The 23,920-nt window shown below is 40.6% G+C and overlaps 1 protein-coding gene and 1 long non-coding RNA gene across 2 annotated transcripts in view; one reads left to right on the top strand and one right to left on the bottom strand.

Moving 5' to 3' along the window:
* The window catches only part of LOC120717279 (zinc finger protein 708-like), a 274,392-nt gene that overhangs the window by 216,381 nt on the left and 34,091 nt on the right, over positions 1–23,920 (top strand). The gene's annotated exons all lie outside the window — the stretch shown is intronic.
* On the bottom strand, positions 719–22,093 carry LOC120717295. The gene is made up of 3 exons (XR_005692151.1): positions 21,827–22,093; positions 4,407–5,094; positions 719–2,450 (listed from the first exon to the last, which is right to left on the bottom strand). It is a non-coding gene; the product is annotated as an uncharacterized LOC120717295 (long non-coding RNA).

The raw sequence follows: 23,920 nt of genomic DNA, 5'->3' as shown, positions 1-23,920 counted from the left end.
TTCGCCTCCCACTGCTTAAACCTGAACAACCACTTTATGAAGTGGTTCTGAGTGAGCTGGAGCTGTTTTGCAAAGAAGGATGGGCAAGGATTTCAGTCTCTAGATGTGCAAAGCTGGTAGAGACAGACCCTAAAAGACTGGCAGCTGGAATTGCAGCGAAAGCTTGTTCTACAAAGTATTGACTCAGGGGGCTGAATAATTACACACAGCCCACTTTGCAGTTATTTATTTGTAAAAAATGTTTGGAATCATGTAGGATTTCTGTTTCACTTCTCACGTGTGCACCACTTTGTGTTGGTCTTTCACGTGGAATTCCAATAAAATTGATTCATGTTTGTGGCTGTAATGTGACAAAATGTGGAAAAGTTCAAAGGGGCCGAATAATTTTGCAAGCCACTGTAAGCGGGAGATTTTCCCAACGAAGAACCACTTACTGCTTAAAAGATAGAGAGTTAAAGTAGACTGTATACCCTCAGGTTAACTTTAAACGTATTGTTGAAGTCAGAGGCAGCATAAAAGTGACCCCCCCTTAGATTGATTTCTAGTTCTAGTGTCTTTATATTCCAGTGAGTTCTGCTTTTAGTTAGCAAACATAAACTAATGTAAGTCTATTAACGGCAACTGACTAACCAACCCGGTGAGTCGAGTCCCATCGAGCAGTGCTCACTGACCAAGCCTAACACCAAACTGATGAAAACATGGTAGCATTTAGTCTGCATTTATAAATAAGGCAGCATTTATTTAAAACCTGCAACAATCTCTCCCAAAGTGATTGCAGTCACTTCAAGTCAGAGCGCAACTGTTTGCAGAAAGTTGGCCTCTTATAAGATGAGCTCCCTTATTCATTGTATTCCCAGAGTAATTCCCAGAGTATTTTATTTTCTTTAATAAATATCGATGTTTGGTGTCACTGTATTGAGACAACATCACAACGCAAAATATCAAGATGCTGTGCTGTATCGATCCCCCCCCCACCTCTACCGTATTACGGGTGAAAACACCAGTCAGCCAGAAGATCAAAACAATAGTTAAGTTCAAGTATTTATACAATATCAGTTAACTGTAAGGTAAAACAATATCTATAACAACAACTACTACTAAATACGGTGTCCCAATGGGAAAACCATTTAAACGTGACAGCGATAACATTTTGGAGAATCAAAATCCGTAAAAAAATAAATAAATAAAAAAATAAAATAAAAAAAGTAAAAGACTTGCAGCTTCCCAAATGTAACATTCAGGATTATTGATGCAAGTCCAGAAATCAGAGCCGCAAAGTAGACAAAAGGAAAACATATTATTGATACAGAAGTTGTTTTCTATGCAAGATCACTGCAAAAAGCCATACCTAATGTCCACCCTACTGTTACTCATTTTACATTAAGATTTAAAAATTAGTTGGTATTGGTATGGCGAGTGGCCTTCAATAATAGTAATAAATCACATAGCAATAGTACATTCATATAGTTGTAATAGGCATGAAAATATATTAAGTAATCCAAAGTATTCAGAATACGTAACTCTACCGGCATCCAGCATCTATCTACATGTAAAAAGAATTTGGTGTTTTCTGAGGGTCCAAAAAGAAATAATAGAATTTGAATTAATTTAAATTTAAAAAAATTTAGTTTAATACGACTAATAGGCATTACGAGCTCAGTCATGGGGAAAAAAAAAAAACAAAAAAACAACAACAACAACATTTCGAATGTTATTTCTTCCTGAATTGAAGTCCAAACATCAGAGCTACCTCATGAGATCCAAGTGTGACATCAGCTGACACTCTTTACAGGAGATTCCATCTGAACTCTGTGGAGCCTGATCTGGTTTGTAAGTCTGACCCTGAAACCAGAAGAGGATCTTTCTGTCTCTTCAGATTCACTGTGATCCAGTGCAGTCCGTCCTGCAGGATCGCGCTGATGTTTGCACAGAGCAGATAATGAAGTGAATGTTTTTGCACATTGGTAACAGTGAAACAGTTTACTTACAGTGAGGGATCGTTTATGTTCGGATTATAAACTGAGATTCTTAAAGCTCTTGTCACACTGTTATTAAGTTCACTTCAATATGTCGAAGTTCATGGCAATCACGAGTCCCTGAATATGAGAAACGTCTGTCACAGTGTCTACAGTTGTATGGTTTCTCTCCTGTGTGGACTCGTTTATGTACTTTAAGGTAACCTGCAGTGGTGAAGGATGACCCACACTGGTCACACACGTGCTTTTTAACCCCACTGTGAATGACTTCATGTCGTTTTAATTCACTTGGTTTGGAGAAACCTCTCCCACATTCTTTGCAGTAGTTCATTTTGTCTCCAGTGTGTCTACGCTGATGTATTTTCAGGCTTTCTGGTAATTGAAAGTTTTTCCACAAAGGTCACAGTGAAACTCTTTCCCACCACCACAGTGACGACAGGGTTGAGAATTGGATCCATCTGTGTCGCTCTGCTTCTAAACAAAGACACAAACACAGTAAGTCAGGGAATTCCTTCAACATTTTTATCCTGAACATCGCCTGAAACAAAGAGCATCTCCCAATTTAATGTATTTGATGTAGAGGAACAGCAACAAGCACTGGTACTGTATAAGTTTTCTACAGTACCAGTTTTTCCTTCCCACTGTCACCAAAGTGCTTGCTCATAGGGGGTCATATGATTGTTGTGATTTTCTCTGTATCTATTATTGTAGAATCTACTGTACAATATAAAACACCTTGAGGCGACTGTTGTTGTGATTTGGCGTTATATAAATAAAATTGAATTGAATCTTGAAAATTGATGACTATGTCATAAATTGCAGGGACAAGGTTAAAAACTTGGGCGTGTGGTTCGACATGGCGCTCTCCTTCGGGTCTCATGTAAAAGAGACAACAAAGACCGCCTTTTGTCATTTGAGGAACATAGCTAAAAATCAGACAAGTTTTATCAAACTACACTGCAGAGGTTCTTCTCCACGCATTTGTGTCTTCGCGTATCGATTATGGTAACGCTCTCCTTTCTGGGCTACCAAAGAAAGGTTTTAGAGGTTTACAGATGGTGCAAAATGCAGCTGCTCACATTTGAACTAAAACTGGAACATTTGAGCACAATACCCCTGCATTGAAATCACTTCATTGGCTACCTTGTGAGGTTCGACAGATTTTAAGGTCCTGCTGCTCACCTACAAGGCTTTAAATGGTTTGGCACCTTCATACCTCTCTGATCTTTTGAACCCTTATGTTCCATCCCATGCTCTCCGATCCCAGGATTCTGGTCATTCAAAAGGTCCTAGAGCCAGAAAAATAACTACTGGGGGAGCGTGCTTTTTCTTTTCCTGCCCCGTTTTTGTGGAACAACCTCCCTCAAGATATTAGTGGAGCCTCTGTGAAGGTTTTTAAAGCTAAGTTGAAGACCCACTAGTTCACCCTATCCTACACATCTTAATTATTGTTTTTAACTTTTATTGCTATGCATCACTTTTATTTATTTCTTTATTTTTAAATAGCTGTACAGAACTTTGTCTGAAAGCGCTTCATAAATAAAGTTCTTCTTCTTATGTTTTTGTTTCTTTGTTTTCTGTTTACTTTTTTATTTTGATTAGAGAAAAGGTGAGCCTAAGTCTTATTAACCTATAACAACTGTGATACTTGCTTCTACTAATAACACTCAGCGTACTGGACGAAAATAACGCATTTTTTCAATCAGTTCATCCAATATAACTGTCACGGTTTGCGGGGCAAGCCGTGTGGATTTGTAGTAAGGACCAAAAGGGCGGCAGTTCTGGTGCAGGTGAGTGTCTATTTATAATAGTGGGTCAATACAAACAGCAAGGGTGGCAAAACATGAAACTAGAAACCTAAACTGGGTAAACTAATAAGACAAACCAGAAACGAAGATGCAGGGAGACCGAGGGGAAACAACACAGACGAACCAGCAACTACCATGACAGAAGACACAACTTAAATACACTCAGAGAACACAGGGAGATTACACACAGGTGGGGAACACAGGTGACACTGATAAACATAACGAGACAGGGCAGGAGTGAACACAACATGACGCATACTGACGAGAGACTGTCAAAGTAAAACAGGAAGTACACAGAGGTTCAGACAGGAGGAGAGAGAGCACGGGGAGAACACAGACATAACAGGCTGGGGGAAACATGGAATAAACACACAGAGAGGCGAGAGCTCATAAATACACAAAGGGGCACAAAGGGGGTAAGAGTCACAAAGGGAAAACACTTAGGGAACACCACAACAGGACACCTCAGAAAACATGGCCTAAATAAGGAGCGAAAATACAAGGAACCAAGAATACTGGGCCAACATGGCCCAGGACCATGACAATAACTCCATAAGTTTACTGATCTGACTTGTTCCAAACACTCAGTCTAAAATATGAAGATAATAATATAAATACATACCTCACAGTAACTGCACTTGTAGAGTTACTTTCTGGTGTGGATCTTTTGGTGTTTTCTCAGGGAATTTGGAGATTTGAAAGTCTTATCACACAGGTCACATTTATAAGGTCTCTCCTCATTGTGGGTAAACATGTGTTGTTGTAACTGTGCATCTCTTGTAAATAGTTTTCCACACTGATCACAGAAATAAACATCATGTCCAGTGTGACTGCGTAAGTGTATATTTCGTGACTGTATACGGCGGAATGTTTTTCCACAAAAATCACAGGGGTACGCTTTGCTTCCAGAGTGGGTAACTTGATGACGCTGTAAGTACGTACTGTGAGCAAAAGCTTTACCACACTGATCACAGCTGTACGCTTTAACTCCAATGTGGACGAGCTGGTGTCTTTTTAAGCCTCCAGGCTGGGTAAAAGATTTTCCACACAAGTCACAGCTGTACGGTTTAATTCCACTGTGGATGAGTTGGTGTGTTTTCAGGTGTTCAGCCTGGATAAAAGATTTTCCACACAAGTCACAGCTGTACGCTGTAATTCCACTGTGGATGAGTTGGTGTGTTTTTAAGGTTTTAGCCCAGGTAAAAGATTTTCGACACAAGTCACAGCTGTACGGTTTAATTCCACTGTGGATGAGTTGGTGTGTTTTTAAGCTTCCAGGCTGGGTAAAAAATTTTCCACACAAGTCACAGCTGTACGGTTTAATTCCACTGTGGATGAGTTGGTGTCTTTTTAAGCTTCCAGGCTGGGTAAAAGATTTTCCACACAAATCACAGTTGTAGGGTTTAACTCCACTGTGGATAAGTTGGTGTGCTTTCAGGCATGGAGCCCGGGAAAAAGATTTTCCACACAAGTCACAGCTGTACGGTTTAATTCCACTGTGGATGAGTTGGTGTGTTTTTAAGCTTCCAGGCTGGGTAAAAAATTTTCCACACAACTCACATTTGTAGGGTTTAACTCCACTGTGGATAAGTTGGTGTGCTTTCAGGTATTGAGCCCGGGAAAAAGATTTTCCACACAAGTCACAGCTGTACGCTTTAATTCCACTGTGGATGAGTTGGTGTGTTTTCAGGTGTTGAGCTCGGGTAAAATTCTTCCCACACTCATCACAGCTGTATTTCTTCTCTCCCTTTCTTCTGTGAGGTTTGTCGGCCTCCTGAGAGCGCTCACTTCTCGCTCCATGTTGGTCCTGCAGTGACAGAGATACAAACAGAGGCAGTGAGTGAAATGCAGTCCTGGAACAAACTGAAACTGCCTCCATTAGTGGAATCAAAGAGGTCAAGAAACACGTTGTAGGTGTGTTACCACCACCTTCTGGTGATAGTTTCCCACTACAATGATGTGCTACAATAAGACTTGTCAAAGGGGAAAATCTTTTATGTCATAAAAATATTGTGAGTTCAACTGATGATGTTGTTGTTTCAATGTGTGCTGATAAAATATGATCTTTGTATTTTCTTGTAACTTCTGTGGTTTTTGTTTGTGAATGTAGCTTCTGTATGTGTGGAGGAGCCCAGGATGGAAAAGATAAAGCTGCTGTTAACAACCAGCTGTGCACACAGTTTCAATAACAGTGTAGCTGAGATACTTTTCTCACCTCCTGTGTTGAAGTCATTGTTTCCTCTGTAGTGGCTGAGCTGAGTCCAAATGGCTGAAACTGTTCCTCTGCTGCTCCACCAGACTCTTCTCCTCCTGTTACTCAGCTGGGACACAAAAGTATAGATATGTATTTTATCCCTGACAAGAAGAAGCAGAGCAAATAAACATTACTACACTCATCAGTAACAATACCTATGAAGGAGGGGTGGAGCAGAACTGGAATACAGTATTCGGAAAGGCACACAAAAAAACAAAACAAAAAAAAATTATTTTTTTACGAATATTTATTTCGAACAAATACTTAAAAAATATTTATATTTGGGAACAAGGGAAAACTTTATATGAAACAGCTGAGTTTCCTTGAGAGACTGCAGAACAGTACTGGATGAGTGAGTGACGTGTGAAAGAGGTGACTGACACAGGCTGCTCCACACAGCGACAAAGACGGCTCGGCTCAGCGAAAAAAAACACTGAACTGCATCACTATTTTTGTTCAATAGATTTTTTTGGACCTTAACTGTGTTCTGGAGGCAGTTTATAGGTTTCGCGAAGATCGGGAGATTATTTCATTACGCTGCACTATTGACATCTGCATTCGGGTGCTCTTATGTTCACTCTGTTTACGTAGCTCTGTTAGCTTGGTAATTTAGACAACAGGCTGTTGACAGAGTAACGATAAAGTTCGGTAAAGAAGGTTAAAACAATGATTGTGTCGAATGTATGCACTTGTGCGAGCTATATGGTACATTTAGGTTACTTAGGTATTTCAACCTATGCTAAGGTTAACCTTAGTTGTTGGTTTAACCATGGTTGAGGCAATGGCTGTTATGTTATTTTCTTTTCAGTGACGTTACATGTTCATTGCTGGATTTATGGAAAGAAAAAAATCAACTAATACTGCCTATCCATAGTTGCTATAATGGATACAATTAAAGAATACTTACACTATAACATTAATTACAAGCGTAACACAAAAAATTGATTTTTATGCCCAGCTTGAATTTTACTCAAATACAAATACAAATACTTTTCCCCCCTCAATAAATACAAATACAGATACTGGCTGCTTTGCACATCTCTACTATGAAGCTTCAAGGTGAAATCCCAGGAGCAACTACAAAAAGAAAGTCATCAGCTGCCTACAAGAACTTGAAAGGGAAAAGGCCACTGAGTAGGGCTGGGCGATATGGCCTAAAATTCATAAGGTGATATAATTTGAAGCATGTGCGGTAACGATATATATCGTGATATATTCTTTTCTTCTGTATAACGTATTTTCCACACTAAAAATCCTTTAATTTTCTCAAAAATCGAGAGTGTGCCTTATGTATGAATTCTGGTTGTGCTTACTGACCTCGAACCGATTTCTGCGTGCAGAAATCTGTTAAAAAAATGTTTTAGTACAACTTTGGTAAGCTGCACAGCTTGATGGATAATCAGAGCATTATGGCTGCCGTAGTGAAAAGCTTCGTGGAGTAATCTGGGTCCAAAACTCCGTCAACTTCAGGTCCCAAAGTCAAACGAATACTAAGAGTTAAAATCAAATTCAAATTCAAATTGTATTTGTCACGTACACAGTCATACACAGTACGATATGTAGTGAAATGCTTGGACAACTGCTCGTGACCTAACGAAAACAAAAAAGGAAAAGGCTATGAATAAGATAGGAAATAAATATGAAAAATTAAAAAGGGTAAATTTAACTAGGAAGGAATAAAATATAAATTAAGGTTAAAAATGAAATAACTGTACAACACAAATTAGAATGAAGGGTAAATTTAACTGGGAGAATAAGATAAAATATATAAATTAAAGTTGAAAATAAAATAACTGTACAACAAAATACACAATATAGAACTATATAAGAATGTATGAAGAAATATAAATAAATATATACACAATAACAGCAGCATATACACAATAACAGCAGCGTGATTTAAGTAATGAAGTGAAAACAATGTCCAGAATGTCCAGTGTGTGTAAGAACCATATGTGTGGGTCAGTACTGTGTGGTGGTGTGATTGAGAGACCGTATCGCCTGCGGGAAGAAGCTCCTCCTCACTCTCTCTGTGTTGGTCTTCAGGGAGCGGAATCGCTTTCCTGACCTCAACAGAGAGAACAGTCCGTTGTTGGGATGGCTGAGGTCCTTCACGATCTTCCTGGCCTTGGTCCAGCACCGCCTGCTGTAGATTGAGTGCAGGTCAGGGAGCTCGGAGCGGATGGTGCGCTCAGCTGACCGCACAACCCTCTGTAGAGCTCGTCTGTCCTGCATGGTGCTGTTCCCGAACCAGGTTAAGATGTTTCCCGTCAGGATGCTCTCTATGGTGCACGAGTAAAAGTTCCTGAGCACCTTGGAGGGCAGTTGGAAGTCTCTCAAGCGTCTGAGGTGGTAGAGACGCTGACGGGCCTTTTTCACCACGGTGTTGATGTGACAGGACCATGACAGGTCCTGCGTGATGTGAACGCCGAGGTATTTGAAGCTGTCCACTCTCTCCACTGGGCACTCGTTGATGACAGGGGTCTGGTAGTTCCTCTCCTGCTTAGTGCTGAAGTCCACTATCAGCTCCTTTGTCTTACTGACGTTTAGAAGGAGGTTGTTCCTCTGGCACCAGTTCTCCAGATTCCTAATCTCCTTCAGGTAGGCCGTCTCGTTGTTATCAGAGATCAGGCCCACCACGACGGTGTCGTCAGCAAACTTGATGATGGTGGTGGAGCTGGTAGTGGCCACACAGTCATATGTGTACAAAGAGTACAGCAGGGGGCTCAGAACACACCCCTGGGGGGCTCCAGTGCTGAGAGTGGTGGAGGCTGAGACATGTCCGCCCATCCTTACTGCCTGTGGTCTGCCAGTTAGGAAGTTGGAGATCCACAGACACATAGATGAGCTGAGTCCCAGATGCTCCAGCTTGGTGATGAGTGTGGAGGGAATTATGGTGTTAAATGCAGAGCTGTAGTCTATGAAGAGCATTTTAACATAATTCCCCCTTCTAGTGTCCAAGTGAGTGAGTGATGTGTGGAGGAGATGAGAGATGGCATCGTCTGTGGAACGATTTGGACGGTAAGCGAACTGTAGTGGGTCCAGTGTGTCTGGTAGTGAAGAAATGATGAAGTCTCTGACCAGGCGTTCAAAGCACTTCATCACTACTGAGGTGAGGGCTACAGGGCGATAGTCATTGAGAGAAGCAGGGTGGGGTTTCTTCGGGACAGGAACAATGATGGACTCTTTGAAGCATGTGGGGATCACCGACTGAGATAAAGAGATGTTGAATATCTCAGTGAACACAGGAGCTAGCTGGTATGCGCAGTCTCTTAGGATACGACCTGGGATGCCGTCTGGGCCTGCTGCTTTCCTGGTGTTCACTCTCTTGAAGGCTCTCCTTACTTCATGCTCGGAGATGACGAGCACGTTTCCGGTGCTGGCAGTATCTTCCTGTCTGCAGCCGTTAGCACCGCTAACACTAGCATCGTTGGAGTCCTTAGCTGCAGCCTCGAAGCGAGCATAGAAAGTGTTCAGCTCGTCTGCCAGAGTCACGGCCGCGTTCGTCATACCGGTTGTTGGTGCTTTATAGTCCGTTATTGTCCTTAGTCCCCGCCACAGGCTCCTAGAGTCACTCTGTTGGAGTTGTGACTCTAGTTTCCTCCCGTAGCGCTGCTTCGCCTCTTTCACCGCCCTCCGCACGTTATATGACGCGGCTTTGTACGGGTCCATGTCCCCCGTCTTGAGTCCCGTGTTGTAGGCAGCGGTGCGGGATCTCAGAGCGTCGCGGATGGTTTTATCCACCCACGGCTTCTGGTTGGGAAACGTTGTGATAGTCTTTGTCTCCACGGTATCATCCGCTAGTTTCCCGATGAATCCCACAACCGCTTCCGTAAACATGTTGACATCATCATCGGAGCTGTTTCTGAACATGCCCCAGTCTGCGTCATCGAGTGCATCCTGTAACGCGGCCACCGATTGATCCATCCAGCGCGCGACCTTCCTCTTAACCGGAACTTCCTGTTTCAGCCTTTGTTTGTATTTTGGGATGAGGAAGATGGCGGCGTGATCAGATTTGCCAAAAGGAGGGCGGGATTGTGCCTTGTAGCCGTCCTTGACCGTAGTGTAGCAGTGGTCCAGTGTCCTTTCACCTCTGGTGGGGCAGGTGATGTGTTGATAAAAGTTCGGCGCTGCGCGTTTGAGGTTGGCGCTATTAAAGTCCCCCGTCACAATAAGCGCAGCGTCCCGGTGTTGTGTCTGGTGCTGTGTGAGTGCCTCATGCAGCTCGCATAAGGCGGTGACCGTGTCCGCTTGTGGTGGAATATAAACGGCACTTACAATGACCGATGTAAATTCCCGAGGTAGATAAAAAGGACGACACATGATGGACAGTAGTTCCAGATTTGGTGTGCAGGAGCGTGTGAGAGGAACAACGTTCGCACTGTTGCACCAGTTGTTGTTCACCATTAAACACACGCCGCCTCCCCTTGACTTCCCCGAGTCCCGTGTCCTGTCCATGCGGTGAACGGAGAAGAACTCGGCCGGCTGGATGGCGTGGTCCGGCACCGCTGGGTTCAGCCATGTCTCGGTGAAGCAGAGGAGATTGCAGTCCCGAATGTCTCTCTGGAACTTTACCCTGGCCCTGAGGTCGTCAAGCTTGTTCTCCAGTGACTGGACGTTGGCGAGCAGGATGCTAGGCAGAGGTGTGCGGTGTGCACGAGCTCTCAGACTGTTCCTGACGCCGGCTCGCTTCCCTCTAGGCCGCCGCCGCTTCCCTTTGTTCTCCCTCAAGATCTCACTCGGCCAGCTCGGATCCGGAGTTAAAAACTTCGAATTGTGAGTACATTGTATACCAATAGAAACAAGAGTGTCACTGTCATACCTAATGTACCCAATGGTGGTGATTTTGCCGATTTAGAAATGCTGAAAACTAACTTAAAAAACAAAGACAAAGAAAAGGTGGTCGGAGCAGTCGTGACGGCAGCCGACCTCACCGGCGCCATCTTCTCAAAAACGGTCTAAATTCTTTCATCTTTAATTAAATCATCAGCGTTGCTGCTTTATCGGGTGTAACAATTAAGTTTTACATCGATGCATCCATGAAAACAGAATTTATTAAATTTAACAGAGATAGAAGTTAACAGGAAGTTAGCTCGCTAGTTTACACCTAAACATGACATGTTCTAAGAGATTTTTGAAACGAATTCAAACGTACAGCTCTGCTATCACTTCCAACATAAATGAAGACAGAAAACTAAACAGCAGTGGCCTTTGAGGGGTTACTGAAGTCTGACTACCTGATATATAATGTTGTGCTACGTGATTGCTAGCGACACAGCTATGTTAGCATAACATTAGCACAATGAAGCTGGAGGATGAACGCCAACTTTTTTTCCACTCATTAAAAGTTAACGTGAGGGATTCTGGTGGTCAGGGACAAATGCAATCGTATAGCAGGATGCTGTACACGGGCCAAACTTCAGTCAGGAGAACAACTGAGATCATTCATCCACAATACGAGGTTAGTTATTAATATACTGCAACAACATGGGAACAGAGCAGCTGCGAGAGAATTCAACATTAATGAATCAATGTTACGGAAGTGGAGGAAGCGCAGTTTTTGGCTTTCCCCATATTTCAAAAGGGCTTCATCTCTTTGCTATGACTGTCGCTTGGCATAATTTGCAGATGATAATGGTTGTAGCCGCTGCGATGCTTTCGACCAAAACAGGCGCAGCTTGATGACATCATCAACATGCGCTATCGCGATAGAGCGATATAGTCAAAATCTCTATCGTTGGTCAAATTTATATTGTTTCTATCGTTTATATCGCCCACCCCTACCACTGAGCTCCCTGCATACCACCACCTTTACCCAGGGGATGCTACACCCTGTATATATTTCAAAAAAAAAAGAAAAAAAAGCTCAGTTTCCTACAATGGCAGCAGCCAGTTAGTTTTAATATAACTCTTATTATTCTTTCTGGGTCACAAAATAAACGTTTAACATCTTTGTTGTCTTTCACTACTCAAGTTAAACATGATATATGAGTCACTTGGATAACTTAGAAATGTTATTGTTTGGTTTTTTTTAGTATTTTATTTGTTCCTGAGTAAATCGGTTTGGCTGAGATTAAAGTTATAGTTTTTACACAGCTGAATAAACGTCAAGCAGACAACTGATTATCAGAAGTGTGAGATGCTCGAGAATATACTCCGATGTAGACGGCCGAGTTTATTAAACTCCACCGAAACAATCTGCAAATGTAATTAAAATGTAATAAAAATGGTAAAATGGTAAATGGCCTGTATTTGTATAGTGCTTTACTAGTCCCTAAGGACCCCAATTGACCACATTCCTATAACGATCCCACACACATTAGGTGGTGCTCCATTATAACACAAAATTCCTTTATTTAACACATCACCAAGACCATCTGTGACAGCGTTCATGTTTGACAACATCTAAAAGGGAAACAGAAAATACACACTGATATATTACATACTTACGAATTTATAAGTTTGTTTGTTTGTTTTTTTGAATCGTTGTCATTTGGAAATGAGATCGCACATAAGTATGAATCGAGATCGCGATTTTCTAACGATTAATCGTGCAGCCCTACTGGGTACTTTTGTGATTGTTTTCCTTCTCTATAAGGGACAGGTTCAAAGGTTAAAGGTCTCTCTTACTTTCAGTGCTGCCACATGTGGATTTAAGTCCGCACTGCACTGTGTGTGTCTGTCTCCTGATTCAGTAAAACACGTGCAGCTCTTCCAAAATGTGGGCGCATCACAGTTTTTTGGCCTCGTCTTATCTATTTATCTTATCGGTATACAAGGCTCGCAACAATACAAATGGAAAATGTAATGTTAGTGTCATGTTGTTCAACAATTTCTACAAGAAAGCGGCTGGACTTCTTTAAGTTTGGTAAAACACGTTTCACTGCTCATACAAACCATTATGACGGAATTATAGAAAACACTGCATCAAAAACACAAAAAAAGTTGTTTCAGACATGTTGATCTCAGCAAAGGAGAATCACACCAAAACTTTCTTTGTGAGTACGGGCAGCTGCACCTAAAGGCACAATGAATAGCGAGCACACATTGAACCGTACATAACGCTGTAGGGGCGTAAGGTCTTTTAATCGTGGATGTAGTCAACGCGGTAAATAGAAATGAGGCTGTAGAGGTTTGGTGCAGGCAGAAAAACAGCTGCAGGGACAATGAAAAGACTTTCCTGCTCCAACTTCTCCCAGCATGCTGAGCTAATGGTTAGTTGGTGTTTTTCTCCAAACACTCTCTCACTCTTCTCTCAACGTGTTCACAATAAACTGTGAACAGACACCGAGGAGAGCAGCAGAAGACCTCATTCAGGAGCTAAACTCAACATGAACTGAACTCACAGTAAAGTTAGCTCGGTGCTTACCTTTAGATGAGCCCACAAACCGAGAGAAACTCTGCGATGAAGCTGCAACTCTTTCCAAACACAGGAAACAGATCAGGGAGCAGAGACCCACGTGGTTCACGCTGATCGCAGCTACGATCCAGGAGACAAGGGTGGGCAGATCGATGCAGATATCGATCAGGACGTTGGTAGTGGTTTATGATCGATACTTTAGTTTGTTTCTCTCCTCTAACTTCACTACTTTACTCCCGTTTCATGAAAAAGCAGCTCTCTCTGCTCGACTCCTCTCTTGCACACTTGCTTTGCTCCGCCCCATTTTCTGCTCTGCTGTGATTCGTTGCTGTGCGGTCACGTGACTCAGAAGCGACATTTGGGGGGTGTCCAAATTCATGAGCCGCGTCCTCTTTTTTTTTTTTTTTTAAATAAACTTTATTAAGAAACAGTATACAGAACGTGTATACAACCAGAACAAAATTAATATATGCCAGAGGGTGTGATACAAAGAATTACAAACATTCAAATAATTTGTAATTACTACAAATAGTAATAGTTTTCATAGCCTTTTTGTTGAGTGATCCACTAATCAATTTTATGTAACATAAAACATCATTAAAGTAATGTTTAAAATTAGGTTTTTTGTTACTGTATTTGCATTTGTGAAAATAAAATTGAGCTAAGATAACTAACAAGTTTATTATAAAGTAAGCATCTTCTTTTTTTTGCCTTCGAAAGAAACAAAATACAAGATTTTCCCATTTCACAGTAAAGTCTTTATAGAGATGTCCAGCAATGAATCTACTGAAGTCTTTCCAAAATGTTCTAGCGTATGAACAGATCCAGAAAAGGTGTTGCACAGTCTCAGGATGGCTTCCACAAAATCCACAGTTCACATTTATGTCCCTTTTGAACTTTGTCACGTAATGATTAGCAGGATAAAATTTATGCAGTATTTTAAATGAGACTTCCTTCACTTTATTCGTTACCAGATACTTGTTAGGAATTGTCCATACTCTTTTCCAGTTAATGTCACTGACAAAGAAATTCCAATAAGAGACCACATGTGGAATAGTTAGAGATTCTGTCTGGAACAAAGCACGGATATTCTTATTACTTTTACTACGGTTTGTCAGACAGATTCTTCCTATGTGTGAATCTAAAGGGTTGGGGAGAGAAACAGATGATATGCAAGGTTGAATACCTTTAAAAAGCATTATAATACCTGTAGGTATTGCATCAAAAAATATGGCATTATCTTTGGGTGTGGCTGGAAATTTATAGGTGTTTAAGAATTCTGAATAGGACATAAGCTGCCCATTAGGATTAAACAGCTGATTCACTAAAACAATCCGTTTCTCAACCCACCTAGAAAAAAATAATGATTTATTTTCATACACTATGTTCCTATTATTCCAAATTGAATACGTATGGGGTGTAAAGTTGTGTTTATATATAAGGGACCAAGCTAATAGAACTTGTTTGTGAAGCATCGAAAGGTTTTCTGGAAGCTTATCTATATTATAATCACAACCTAAGATAACTTAGACCACCAAACTTCCAAATGGATACCGGATTTTTAAGAAAATGTTTAGCCCAATTAATCTTAAATGTATTGTTTAGAGTAGTAAAATCCAAAACATTGAGACCACCGTGTTCATAGTCATTCATCAATACACTTTTTCTGATGTAATGTGTCCTGTTTTTCCAGAGCAAGTTGAAGAGCATTCGGTCGATATCCTTACAAGTTTTGCCGTCCACATGCAGAGAAATTGCTGCATAAGTCAGTCGACACAGACCTTCTGCTTTTGAGAGCAATACCCTTCCTCTTAAACTTAAATCTCTCTGCAACCATTGATTTAATTTGGTTTGAGATTTTTTAATAATTGGGGGACAATTTAGTAAAATTCTGTCTTTTGGATCTATGCAGATAATCAGATCTAAATATGTTGCTTCATTTTTAACTGTTATATTACAAATACTCTGAACATTACACTCTTTGACAGGCAATAATTGACATTTATTTAAGTTTAGGACCAATCCAGACCCTTTTGAGAAATCCTCTATTACGTGTAAAGCAATTGGCACTTGGCTGGCATTTTTAAGAAAAATTGTGGTATCAGGCTATGACAGCGTTGATGGAGTTTTTAAATTGTGTTGATCGGCCACGTAAAACCAGAGTTATGTTAAAAATATATGAAATATTTGGTTTTCTTCCTGAATACTATCATTGTTTATATTTACTGCGGGAAGAAACGGTAAAAACTGTGTTTCATAAGGAAAATGCCATAAAGCACTTTCCACCTGTGAGCGAAGACAAAACCAAAAAACCCCACCCTTTCCTAATGGTCAAAAAATGTACCATGTCGACCAATCAAAAGATTCCAGATAGCAAGACGACATTGAATCGATGTTGATTTTTCATCCAATCCGTCGTTATGGTCAGGGTTGAAATGTCACTGTTGTAACAACATTGAAATACTGTGGTAAACCCATGGTCTTACTATAGGGACGTTGAAATGATGTTGATTTACCGTTGTTTTTTTGTCATTGATATTTGATCTATTTGTAGTCGACCAGGTGACAACAACAATGTGTAGAAAACGTCTATTTATAGTTGACCATCATTCCGCGCCGGACACCATCAAAAAGCCATCGATTTCTAGTAGTGCATTAAACTGCACTGCAACTGAGCGGGTATAAAGTACAGGAGAAAGTGGATTTATTGTTCTTTTGTTATCAATGACTTTGGTCTAGTTCACCAGCTTTGAAAAATCGTGTCGACCTGCAATTTATGTATAGTTGAGCGGGAAATTAAAGCAGCGATCACTTGGACTATTCCGCAGCACCCCTCTCACAGTGGTACATCCCTCCAGGTAACCATTGTCTTGTACAGTAGAGCGGGACATTAGATTTACTCTCAGCGGAATTGACCGGAGAAGGCATCAGTTCATGCACTGCACTGGCCTGCACCACGATTAGTATAAGGTAAGAATGAATGAATTTTCTTCTATTTGTTATTTCCACAGTTGCATTTGAATAACAGTAAAAAACTCGTTAATGTACAGTTTCTGACAAAATGTGGGAGCCCGAAATTGTGTCCACTTTTCATCTTACAACTCAGCTGGAGTTTCATACTTTTCTGTTATATTCTGTTACAAAGCTAGCCTAACGCTTCGAGGGTTCCTTTGTTAGCCTTGCCGTCGCCTCGGCCACCATTGACCCAGACTGTCGCTCTGTCTTTGCCTTTTTGCATACTACAAAAAAAAAAAAGTGTAAATCTGTGATATATGATTGGTAAATGTAAAGGTAACTGTATAAATGTGTTCAATGACTTTGTTACTTTTGATGATTGGAGAGCACCCGCTTCAATTCGCACACGAAAACTTTAGACTCAGTTCGAATGCTCACGCGGCATGTCCACGTGACTTTACGTTGCACGCTCACCTTTACGTTGCACGCTCACCTTTACGTTGCACATTCACCTTTACGTTGCACGCTCACCTTTACGTTGCACATTCACCTTTACGTTGCACATTCACCTTTACGTTGCACTCACCTTTACGTTGCACACTCACCTAACTTTACGTTGCACGTTCACCTTTACGTTGCACGCTCACCTTTACGTTGCACGTGTACATGACTTTCTGTTTGTGCCTTGAATAATGAATAAGGCTACGTCCACACGTACCAGGGTATTTTTGAAAACGCAGATTTTTCTATGCGTTTACACCTTTCGTCCACACGTAAACCTCGTTTTCGTTCGCTGAAAACGGAGATTTTAAAAAACGCCTGCCAGGGTGGATATTTTCGAAAACTCAAGTTTTTGCATTTACGTGTGGATGAGGAAAACTGAGAAAACGCAGCGTCAAAGGTGTGCGCCTATTTTGACGTCACACTGTGCACGTTTTTCTTTCGGTGCAATGAATTTCTACAATGGCGGACTTAGACAAACTTATACTTGAATGCAGAAGGTTAAGCCATCACTTATGGATATATTAGGTTTTCGCCTCCCACTGCTTAAACCTGAACAACCACTTTATGAAGTGGTTCTGAGTGAGCTGGAGCTGTTTTGCAAAGAAGGATGGGCAAGGATTTCAGTCTCTAGATGTGCAAAGCTGGTAGAGACAGACCCTAAAAGACTGGCAGCTGGAATTGCAGCAAAAGCTGGTTCTACAAAGTATTGACTCAGGGGGCTGAATAATTACACACAGCCCACTTTGCAGTTATTTATTTGTAAAAAATATTTGGAATCATGTAGGATTTCTGTTTCACTTCTCACGTGTGCACCACTTTGTGTTGGTCTTTCACGTGGAATTCCAATAAAATTGATTCATGTTTGTGGCTGTAATGTGACAAAATGTGGAAAAGTTCAAGGGGGCCGAATAATTTTGCAAGCCACTGTAAGCGGGAGATTTTCCCAACGAAGAACCACTTACTGCTTAAAAGATAGAGAGTTAAAGTAGACTGTATACCCTCAGGTTAACTTTAAACGTATTGTTGAAGTCAGAGGCAGCATAAAAGTGACCCCCCCTTAGACTGATTTCTAGTTCTAGTGTCTTTATATTCCAGTGAGTTCTGCTTTTAGTTAGCAAACATAAACTAATGTAAGTCTATTAACGGCAACTGACTAACCAACCCGGTGAGTCGAGTCCCCTCGAGCAGTGCTCACTGACCAAGCCTAACACCAAACTGATGAAAACATGGTAGCATTTAGTCTGCATTTATAAATAAGGCAGCATTTATTTAAAACCTGCAACAATCTCTCCCAAAGTGATTGCAGTCACTTCAAGTCAGAGCGCAACTGTTTGCAGAAAGTTGGCCTCTTATAAGATGAGCTCCCTTATTCATTGTATTCCCAGAGTAATTCCCAGAGTATTTTATTTTCTTTAATAAATATCGATGTTTGGTGTCACTGTATTGAGACAAGATCACAACGCAAAATATCAAGATGCTGTGCTGTATCGATCCCCCCCCACCTCTACCGTATTACGATTGAAAACACCAGTCAGCCAGAAGATCAAAACAATAGTTAAGTTCAAGTATTTATACAATATCAGTTAACTGTAAGGTAAAACAATATCTATAACAACAACTACTACTGAATACGGTGTCCCAATGGGAAAACCATTTAAACGTGACAGCGATAACATTTTGGAGAATCAAAATCCGTAAAAAAATAAATGAATAAAAAAATAAAATAAAAAAAGTAAAAGACTTGCAGCTTCCCAAATGTAACATTCAGGATTATTGATGCAAGTCCAGAAATCAGAGCCGCAAAGTAGACAAAAGGAAAACATATTATTGATACAGAAGTTGTTTTCTATGCAAGATCACTGCAAAAAGCCATACCTAATGTCCACCCTACTGTTACTCATTTTACATTAAGATTTAAAAATTAGTTGGTATTGGTATGGCGAGTGGCCTTCAATAATAGTAATAAATCACATAGCAATAGTACATTCATATAGTTGTAATAGGCATGAAAATATATTAAGTAATCCAAAGTATTCAGAATACGTAACTCTACCGGCATCCAGCATCTATCTACATGTAAAAAGAATTTGGTGTTTTCTGAGGGTCCAAAAAGAAATAATAGAATTTGAATTAATTTAAATTAAAAAAATTTAGTTTAATACGACTAATAGGCATTACGAGCTCAGTCATGGGAAGAAAACAACAAAAAAACAACAACAACATTTCGAATGTTATTTCTTCCTGAATTGAAGTCCAAACATCAGAGCTACCTCATGAGATCCAAGTGTGACATCAGCTGACACTCTTTACAGGAGATTCCATCTGAACTCTGTGGAGCCTGATCTGGTTTGTAAGTCTGACCCTGAAACCAGAAGAGGATCTTTCTGTCTCTTCAGATTCACTGTGATCCAGTGCAGTCCGTCCTGCAGGATCGCGCTGATGTTTGCACAGAGCAGATAATGAAGTGAATGTTTTTGCACATTGGTAACAGTGAAAGTTTATTTACAGTGAGGGATCGTTTATGTTCGGATTATAAACTGAGATTCTTAAAGCTCTTGTCACACTGTTATTAAGTTCACTTCAATATGTCGAAGTTCATGGCAATCACGAGTCCCTGAATATGAGAAACTTCTGTCACAGTGTCTACAGTTGTATGGTTTCTCTCCTGTGTGGACTCATTATGCAGGTAACCTGCAGTGGTGAAGGATGACCCACACTGGTCACACACGTGCTTTTTAACCCCACTGTGAATGACTTCATGTCGTTTTAATTCACTTGGTTTGGAGAAACCTCTCCCACATTCTTTGCAGTAGTTCATTTTGTCTCCAGTGTGTCTACGCTGATGTATTTTCAGGCTTTCTGGTAATTGAAAGTTTTTCCACAAAGGTCACAGTGAAACTCTTTCCCACCACCACAGTGATGACAGGGTTGAGAATTGGATCCATCTGTGTCGCTCTGCTTCTAAACAAAGACACAAACACAGTAAGTCAGGGAATTCCTTCAACATTTTTATCCTGAACATCGCCTGAAACAAAGAGCATCTCCCAATTTAATGTATTTGATGTAGAGGAACAGCAACAAGCACTGGTACTGTATAAGTTTTCTACAGTACCAGTTTTTCCTTCCCACTGTCACCAAAGTGCTTGCTCATAGGGGGTCATATGATTGTTGTGATTTTCTCTGTATCTATTATTGTAGAATCTACTGTACAATATAAAACACCTTGAGGCGACTGTTGTTGTGATTTGGCGTTATATAAATAAAATTGAATTGAATCTTGAAAATTGATGACTATGTCATAAATTGCAGGGACAAGGTTAAAAACTTGGGCGTGTGGTTCGACATGGCGCTCTCCTTCGAGTCTCATGTAAAAGAGACAACAAAGACCGCCTTTTGTCATTTGAGGAACATAGCTAAAATCAGACAAGTTTTATCAAACTACACTGCAGAGGTTCTTCTCCACGCATTTGTGTCTTCGCGTATCGATTATGGTAACGCTCTCCTTTCTGGGCTACCAAAGAAAGGTTTTAGAGGTTTACAGATGGTGCAAAATGCAGCTGCTCACATTTGAACTAAAACTGGAACATTTGAGCACAATACCCCTGCATTGAAATCACTTCATTGGCTACCTTGTGAGGTTCGACAGATTTTAAGGTCCTGCTGCTCACCTACAAGGCTTTAAATGGTTTGGCACCTTCATACCTCTCTGATCTTTTGAACCCTTATGTTCCATCCCATGCTCTCCGATCCCAGGATTCTGGTCATTCAAAAGTTCCTAGAGCCAGAAAAATAACTATTGGGGGAGCGTGCTTTTTCCTTTTCCTGCCCCGTTTTTGTGGAACAACCTCCCTCAAGATATTAGTGGAGCTTCTGTGAAGGTTTTTAAAGCTAAGTTGAAGACCCACTAGTTCACCCTATCCTACACATCTTAATTATTGTTTTTAACTTTTATTGCTATGCATCACTTTTATTTATTTCTTTATTTTTAAATAGCTGTACAGAACTTTGTCTGAAAGCACTTCATAAATAAAGTTCTTCTTCTTATGTTTTTGTTTCTTTGTTTTCTGTTTACTTTTTTATTTTGATTAGAGAAAAGGTGAGCCTTAGTCTTATTAACCTATAACAACTGTGATACTTGCTTCTACTAATAACACTCAGCTTACTGGACGAAAATAACACATTTTTTCAATCAGTTCATCCAATATAACTCCATAAGTTTACTGATCTGACTTGTTCCAAACACTCAGTCTAAAATAAGAAGATAATAATATAAATACATACCTCACAGTAACTGCACTTGTAGAGTTACTTTCTGGTGTGGATCTTTTGGTGTCCTCTCAGGGACTTTGGAGATTTGAAAGTCTTATCACACAGGTCACATTTATAAGGTCTCTCCTCATTGTGGGTAAACATGTGTTGTTGTAAATGTACATTCCTTGTAAAGAGTTTTCCACACTGATCACAGAAATAAACATTATGTCCAGTGTGACTGCGTAAGTGTAGATTTCGTGACTCTATACGGCGGAATGTTTTTCCACAAAAATCACAGCTGTACGCTTTAACTCCACTGTGGACGAGTTGGTGTCTTTTTAAGCCTACAGGCAGGGTAAAAGATTTTCCACACAACTCACAGCTGTACGGTTTAATTCCACTGTGGATGAGTTGGTGTGTTTTCAGGCATTCAGCCTGGATAAAAGATTTTCCACACAACTCACAGCTGTACGGTTTAATTCCACTGTGGATGAGTTGGTGTGTTTTCAGGTGTTCAGCCTGGATAAAAGATTTTCCACACAAGTCACAGCTGTACGGTTTAATTCCACTGTGGATGAGTTGGTGTCTTTTTAAGTCTCTAGGCTGGGTAAAAGATTTTCCACACAAATCACAGTTGTAGGGTTTAACTGCACTGTGGATAAGTTGGTGTGCTTTCAGGTATGGAGCCCGGGAAAAAGATTTTCCACACAACTCACACCTGTACGCTTTAATTCCACTGTGGAGGAGTTGGTGTCTTTTTAAGTCTCTAGGCTGGGTAAAAGATTTTCCACACAAATCACAGTTGTAGGGTTTAACTGCACTGTGGATAAGTTGGTGTGCTTTCAGGTATGGAGCCTGGGAAAAAGATTTTCCACACAAGTCACAGCTGTACGCTTTAATTCCACTGTGGAGGAGTTGGTGTGTTTTCAGGTGTTGAGGCCGGGTAAAAGATTTTCCACACAAATCACAGTTGTACGGTTTAATTCCACTGTGGATGAGTTGGTGTGTTTTTAAGTTTCCAGCCTGGGTAAAAGATTTTTCACACAAGTCACAGCTGTACGGTTTAATTCCACTGTGGATGAGTTGGTGTGTTTTTAAGGTTTTAGCCCAGGTAAAAGATTTTCCACACAAGTCACAGCTGTACGCTTTAATTCCACTGTGGACGAGTTGGTGTGTTTTCAGGTGTTGAGGCCGGGTAAAAGATTTTCCACACAAATCACAGTTGTAGGGTTTAACTCCACTGTGGATGAGTTGGTGTGTTTTCAGGTGTTCAGCCCTGGCAAAATTCTTCCCACACTCATCACAGCTGTATGTTTTCTCTCCCTTTCTTCTGTGAGGTTTGTCGGCCTCCTGAGAGCGCTGACTTCTCGCTCCATGTTGGTCCTGCAGTGACAGAGATACAAACAGAGGCAGTGAGTGAAATGCAGTCGTGGAACAAACTGAAACTGCCTCCATTAGTGGAATCAAAGAGGTCAAGAAACACGTTGTAGGTGTGTTACCACCACCTTCTGGTGATAGTTTCACACTACAATGATGTGCTACAATAAGACTTGTCAAAGGGGAAAATCTTTTATGTCATAAAAATATTGTGAGTTCAACTGATGATGTTGTTGTTTCAATGTGTGCTGATAAAATATGATCTTTGTATTTTCTTGTAACTTCTGTGGTTTTTGTTTGTGAATGTAGCTTCTGTATGTGTGGAGGAGCCCAGGATGGAAAAGATAAAGCTGCTGTTAACAACCAGCTGTGCACACAGTTTCAATAACAGTGTAGCTGAGATACTTTTCTCACCTCCTGTGTTGAAGTCATTGTTTCCTCTGTAGTGGCTGAGCTGAGTCCAAATGGCTGAAACTGTTCCTCTGCTGCTCCACCAGACTCTTCTCCTCCTGTTACTCAGCTGGGACACAAAAGTATAGATATGTATTTTATCCCTGGCAAGAAGAAGCAGAGCAAATAAACATTACTACACTCCTCAGTAACAATACCTATGAAGGAGGGGTGGAGCAGAACTGGAATACAGTATTCGGAAAGGCACACAAAAAACCAAAAAAAAAAAAACAATTAATTTTTTTTACAAATATTTATTTCGAACAAATACTTAAAAAATATTTATATTTGGGAACAAGGGAAAACTTTATATGAAACAGCTGAGTTTCCTTGAGAGACTGCAGAACAGTACTGGATGAGTGAGTGACGTGTGAAAGAGGTGACTAACACAGGCTGCTCCACACAGCGACAGAGACGGCTCGGCTGAGCGAAAAAAACACTGAACTGCATCACTATTTTTGTTCAATAGATTTTTTGGACCTTAACTGTGTTCTGGAGGCAGTTTATAGGTTTCGCGAAGATCGGGAGATTATTTCATTACGCTGCACTATTGACATCTGCATTCGGGTGCTCTTATGTTCACTCTGTTTACGTAGCTCTGTTAGCTTGGTAATTTAGACAACAGGCTGTTGACAGAGTAACGATAAAGTTCGGTAAAGAAGGTTAAAACAATGATTGTGTCGAATGTATGCACTTGTGCGAGCTATATGGTACATTTAGGTTACTTAGGTATTTCAACCTATGCTAAGGTTAACCTTAGTTGTTGGTTTAACCATGGTTGAGGCAATGGCTGTTATGTTATTTTCTTTTCAGTGACGTTACATGTTCATTGCTGGATTTATGGAAAGAAAAAAATCAACTAATACTGCCTATCCATAGTTGCTATAATGGATACGATTAAAGAATACTTACACTATAACATTAATTACAAGCGTAACACAAAAAATTGATTTTTATGCCCAGCTTGAATTTTACTCAAATACAA

The sequence above is a fragment of the Simochromis diagramma genome, unplaced genomic scaffold, assembly GCF_900408965.1.
Source record: "Simochromis diagramma unplaced genomic scaffold, fSimDia1.1 OVJJ01000097.1, whole genome shotgun sequence".
Classification (NCBI taxonomy): domain Eukaryota; kingdom Metazoa; phylum Chordata; class Actinopteri; order Cichliformes; family Cichlidae; genus Simochromis; species Simochromis diagramma.
The sequence above is the reverse complement of the archived record's forward strand: the minus strand, read 5'-3'. Positions and strand labels throughout refer to the sequence as shown.